The sequence below is a fragment of the Brassica napus genome, chromosome C6 (genome assembly GCF_020379485.1).
Source record: "Brassica napus cultivar Da-Ae chromosome C6, Da-Ae, whole genome shotgun sequence".
NCBI classification, from domain to species: Eukaryota; Viridiplantae; Streptophyta; class Magnoliopsida; order Brassicales; family Brassicaceae; genus Brassica; species Brassica napus.
In genome coordinates this window covers 26,249,439-26,255,572 of record NC_063449.1, presented here as the reverse complement: position 1 = coordinate 26,255,572, position 6,134 = coordinate 26,249,439, and the positions used below count along the sequence as shown (strand labels likewise).

The following is a 6,134-nucleotide window of genomic DNA, read 5'->3' as shown; positions in this document are numbered from 1 at the left end:
GTGGTTCTAGGCATATCTGTGGCCAGAGATTGGAAAATCAGATAGTTGGATGTAAAGAACGCATTCTTACATGGAGAGTTGCAAGAAGAAGTATTTGTAGAACAACCACCGGGGTTTGTTGATCCAACCTTCCCTGATCACGTCTGCAAGCTTCATAAGGCTTTATACGGCCTTAAACAGACTCCTAGGGCGTGGTTCAACAAATTCACCAACTTTCTACTTGATTTTGGCTTCAGGTGTAATCCAGCTGATCCTTTGATGTTAGGAGTTTTCAAGGCTCCTAAGACAAATGTTGTAGTATAGTGATTGTCGAACCAGTTCTGAGGGATATCAAAGCACTGAGAATGCAAGTACTCACTTAATCTAAGTGCAACCAATGATTTAGATGGGTTTTAAGCTATGACTAAAACTAGAAAGCAATAACAGAATGATACTTTCTTGACTAAGGGAAAAGAGAACTCATGGGCATAGGGATTAGACCTTGGGTGATCAAGTATCGAACTAAGGATGGCAAATGATCAATCAAACTATCAACCTTAAGCCTAGACACAATTCTAAGCAAGCTCTATGTCTAGATGAATACTCATTTGCTAACATATCTCAAACATCAAATGTCTTTGGTTGAATAATATGAAAGCAATCATTACTAACAAGTCTATTAGCTATCTTAGCATCTTTAACAACAAATGTCTTTGGCAAAGTATACTAAAAGCCTAGGAGAGTTGTCTCAGGCATTTCATCAAACACCTTTCGGGTGGGAAATGCCTATTGATCAACTTTTGAGTGGCCAACTCAGAAGATGCATTAGAATACTCTACTAGCAAGGAACAAGAATGATCTACACTAAAACATCCTAGAACTAACCTAATCACCCTTAATCTCCCTAACCCATGAATTCAAAAGGTGATTACTCACTAATCTCCATGATTCCTCTTAAACCCATATTGGATTTCAGATTAATCATGTAGAGAAATAGATAAGAAATCAACAAGAACACAAGAACATAACAATCAAAATCCAAGAGATGAACTTCTCAAGAGAGTTTTTGTGTATTTCTCAATAGATCCAAAGATAATCTCTCTGGTGGCTACCAAAGATGTTTAAAACATAGGTTTTAGAAATGTAAAACGTCCAAAATAAATTGCAAAAAGGTCCTTGAGAAGTCATGATTTTCGGCAGCAAAATAACGCGGAGCGACTTGCAGGTGTCGCTCCGGAAGGTCGCTCCAGGGCCGATTTTTGGTGTCTCCGGGCGAGAGGTCCCGAGCGACTTTGGTGTGTCGCTCCAACGGGTCGCTCTGGATCGGGAGCGACCTTGATAGGTCGCTCTGAGAGGTCGCTCCAGGGTCATCTAAGACTGTTCGGAGTGACGAGAACGCGAGCGACTTCATGGCGTCGCTTTAGGAGGTCGCTCCGAGAGGTGTGTGAGATGCGAGCGACCTCGGCGCGTCGCTCTGGGCAAGTCGCTTCACGGGGTGAGTATGGCGAGCGACTTCACGGGGTCGCTCCAGCTAGGTCGCTCTGAGAGGTGCTTTGGAGCGACCTCATGACGTCGCTGCGGAACCTCGCTCCCCTGCTCTGCTCGTCCAATGATCACATATATCACCTCCTTTGAGCTCCAAATGCATCCAAATAGCCCCAAGAACTCCATGTGGCACTCCAACACCTGATAGAGACTCATGTATGCAAAATGTAACCTAAACATGACTAAATCCTAGTCTATATGATCAAAATGCACATGGATGAATGGATAAGATAATGGAAATATGCAAGATATCAACTCCCCCAAACTTGTTCTTTTACTTGTCCACAAGTGAACTTTCTAGAACTCATAGGGAGAGAGGTTTGAAGGTGGGAGCTCATAGCCAAAAGAAACACAACTAGTACTCGATTCAACATCTAATCCAGCATGAGCACACTCTCTTATTACACTCTAGCTTCTCTAGGCCTATCTCAACTCTTTTTGCCCTTACACTCATCATCAAGCATCCACACATTCAAATCAACCAACTCTCACATTCATTAAGCACAAAACATCAGGTGAATTCTTGCAAATGGTCAGTTGGTCCAAGTCATTTGGTTGGGTGAGGGAAGGCTTTTATTCAAGTGATTCAAGAGGTTGAAACATAAAATCTTTAAGGTGGTTTGCTCTCGAAACAAGTAGCCTTGACATTGCACATAATATATCTAAGAAAGGGATCAACTCATGCATACAATGCTCAATCTCCATTGTTCTACCCTTTTCCCAAACATACAATTACACAATCATTCTCAAATGTCAAACCCAACTCACATCTCTCACCAAAAGATCCTAAGAACATTAACTCCTTCTCTTTGAAATCTACAAGGGATTTTTCACAACCTCAAAACATTACTTAGCTCCTAACAACTTTGCTAGCCCCCTTTTTCTTTCTTTTTCTTTTCTTTTCATATTTTATTTTTTTTTTTTTTTTTTTTTTTTTTTTTTAAATGGGGGCCAAGACTTTTCATAACTTGAGCTAGAGGTTTTTCTACTTATCCCAGTAAGACAATTCACTTAAACACAAAGAGTCATTTCTTTTCCTTTTTCATTGCTCCCAAATCATAATCACAACTCTCACCCCCCACCTATAGCTAGACAATAGAGTGCCCAATCTAGCAAGAATGAAGATCAAGCATTGTCGTTCCCGATACTCTCAACATTATGCACATGTAAGACTTTCCGAAGAAGGCCTCACTCATCAAACAATGAAAGCTTAAAAGAAGGGAAAGGTTTTGGGAGTGGTCTACCACTAGAGTTTGTCAAAATAAGATTGGCATAAAGGATGTGACAACTCAAGTGTGTATAGCCATGACTCAGTACACAAGGGACCATGAGCAAGAAGCATTAAGTTCGTTCAGTTCAAATAAGGTTGTAGTTGGCTTCAAAGACTGAGTTTCAGCAATCAACAAGTTTCAGGAAGAGTCTTCAAGGCTCGAAGCATACAAGTGTTTTTGAGAGGTGCATAAGCTATTCAGGTGCAAAGTAATGTTCTTTACAAGGCATTTCAAATCATTGCTCCCAATGCAAGTAAATGCAACCTATATGCTCTAGACTCTCCTAGAAATGCCAATGATGCAAACTAAATGAATTTTTTTTATGCAAATATATATGTATAATGCAATGCATGAGACTCAAAATCATCAAAGCAAACGTGATCAAATACTTGGTACCTCCCCCAAACTTAAATGACACAGTCTCTGTGTTGTCAAGGAGAGAGAGATACCCAAAAAGAGAAAACTAATATGCAAAAACGAAATGGTATATACAAGGGAAAGTAGTGGGTTACCTTCTATGGAGAATGAGTAGAGGGAGATGCTCCCTCCTCGTCGTCCTCAGGTGGTAACTCTTCAAGGTGCTCATCAGCAAGAGTGCCCATCTCTTCAATGTAGAAGGCTTGCCCGAACACAGTTGGTTTCTTCATTTTCTCCTTGATGTCAAAGTGGAGAACATGCCCTTTACCCAAATGGAGATCAATCGTGCCCTCTTTCACCTTAACAATTGCTCCTGCTGTAGCTAAGAATGGCCTTCCAAGAATCAATGGGTCTTGAGCCTCCTCACCCATCTCAAGCACCACAAAATCTGTAGGTATCTCATATTTCCAATCTTCACAGGTAGGTCCTCTAAGATGCCCACAGGGTACTTCACTGAACGATCAGCTAACACCAGAGAGAGTTTACACTTCTTGTACTGAGTGAATCCAAGCTTCTTTGCAACAGACAAAGGCATCACGCTGACACTAGCTCCCAAATCGCAGAGACATTTCTCAAATACCATAGGTCCAAGAGCACAAGGTAGTGTGAAGCATCCTGGATCCTCTAACTTCTCTGGAACATCAAGCCTTTGGATGATGGCACTGCACTCATGGGTAAGAATCATCATGCTTTCCATTTCCTTCTTCTTTGCAGCTACAACATCTTTCAGGAACTTGTTGTATTGAGGAATCAACATGAAAGCATCGATGATGGGCATTGCAACCTGAGCTTCACTCATTTGCTTGTCAAACAAAGCCTTGTACTTCTCTAGCAGCTGCCTCTTGAATCTACCAGGGAATGGTAGTTTGGGTTCATAGGGAGGAGGAACAAAAGAATTCTCACTTGCTGGAGCAAGAACTTCACCATCTTTCACTGTTTTCTTCGCTTCCCCAACCTTTCCTTTACCCTTGGCTTCCACAATCTTCTCCAAGATTTCATCATTGATTTTCTCATCAACAATCACCACTTCATCATCTAAGTTGATGGCCACCTCTTCACCTAGTTTCTCAGCATCCCTGGTGAGGGTTGTAGGAGGTAACTGCTTACCACTCCTAAGGGTGATAGCTTTGGCCTCCTTGGGGTTTTGGTCAGATTTTCCAGGTAGAGATCCTTGCTGGCGAGTCTGGTGAGTGTTCATGGAAGCAAACTGATTCTCTAAATTCTTGACTGTAGAAGCAAGATGTGAGAACTTGTTGTTGAGCTCATTGTAGCTCCCATCAATCTTGGAATGAAGGTTTTTCAACTCATAACCAACATGCTTCTCACTTCTAGTCTGAGACTCCAAGATTTGTTTCAGCAGGGTGTCAGTGCTGCTCTCTTGAGGAGCAGAGGAACCAGATGAGGGGTTTTGATGAGGTTGATAGCTGCCTTGCTGGTTGTTTCGAGGCGGATAACCACTCTGTTGGTTGTTGGGATAGGATTTCTGTTGGTAGTTGTTGTACTGAAAGTTGGGCTCTTTTTTGTACCAGCTACCATTGTTGTTGATGAAACACAGCTCTTCCTGACCTTCCAAACCCTCAACCTCATGGACAACAGGTGGTGTATCTTGGCTTGGGTTACCAACAAAGTGCAGCTGCTCTTGTGTGGCTTTATCAGCAAGGAGGATGTCTATCTTATCCTGTAGAGCTTTCAACTCCTTCCTCGTCTGCTTATCATCTGTTCGACTGCTTCTGTCGTGGTCTCCACTGTAGACTGCATCACTCTTTACCATGTTGTCAACCAGCTCCTCTGCATCTTCCTCAGTTCTCCCCAAGAAGAACCCATTGCTAGCTGTATCCAGTCTGGCCCTGTACTTAGGAAGAGCACCACGGTAGAATGTGCTCAGCAAGCTCTCCTTAGAGAAACCATGGTGTGGGCATTGAGCTTGGTAGCCCTTGAATCTCTCCCAGGCTTCACTGAATCCTTCCAAGTTCTTCTGTTGGAAACTGGAGATCTCATTTCTCAGCTTAGCAGTTCTTGAGGATGAGAAGAATTTCTCCAAGAATGCTCTCTTGCACTCATCCCAAGTGGTGATAGAGTCGCTGGGTAGAGACTTCTCCCACTGACGTGCCTTATCCCCCAAAGAGAAAGGGAATAGCTTGAGCTTTAAGGCATCTTCGGACACACCATTGGTTTTTGACAACCCACAGTAGCTGTCGAACCTATCCAAGTGATCAAATGGGTCCTCCAGAGCCAAGCCATGATACTTGTTGTTCTCGATCACGTTGAGGAGTCCTGACTTGACCTCAAAGTTGTTGGCTGCCACAGCTGGTGCTCGGATTCCGAATCTGTGACCATGTATGTTGGGGCGGTCGTAAGTGCCAATGGGTCGAGCTGCCCGCGGTTGGTGTTCTGCCCCTTGCGGTGGATCTGCCATATCAATATCCAAGTGGGCCTGGTGTTCTTCTTCTCTTCTAGCTCTAGCACACTCCCTCTCAAAAGCTCTGATGTCTGCTACTATTGGAACTAGGTTTGATGGACCCCTGCTCCTCAAGTTCATACACCTGAAAGTGAAAGGTAGGTGAAGAAGAAGAATCAGTAACAAAACAAAATTAAAATGACTTAGTCTCAAGCAAGTGACTAAATCTCAATGTTTAAATCTACTCAGAATTTGGCAACGGCGCCAATTTGATGTTAGGAGTTTTCAAGGCTCCTAAGACAAATGTTGTAGTATAGTGATTGTCGAACCAGTTCTGAGGGATATCAAAGCACTGAGAATGCAAGTACTCACTTAATCTAAGTGCAACCAATGATTTAGATGGGTTTTAAGCTATGACTAAAACTAGAAAGCAATAACAGAATGATACTTTCTTGACTAAGGGAAAAGAGAACTCATGGGCATAGGGATTAGACCTTGGGTGATCAAGTATCGAACTAAGGATG

The 6,134-nt window shown here is 42.7% G+C and overlaps 1 non-coding gene across 1 annotated transcript; it reads left to right on the top strand.

Moving 5' to 3' along the window:
• The first annotated feature begins 5,113 nt into the window (after positions 1–5,113).
• LOC125589324 lies at positions 5,114–5,220 on the top strand. Its single transcript, XR_007325512.1, has one exon. It is a non-coding gene; the product is annotated as a small nucleolar RNA R71 (small nucleolar RNA).
• The last annotated feature ends 914 nt before the right edge of the window (positions 5,221–6,134 follow it).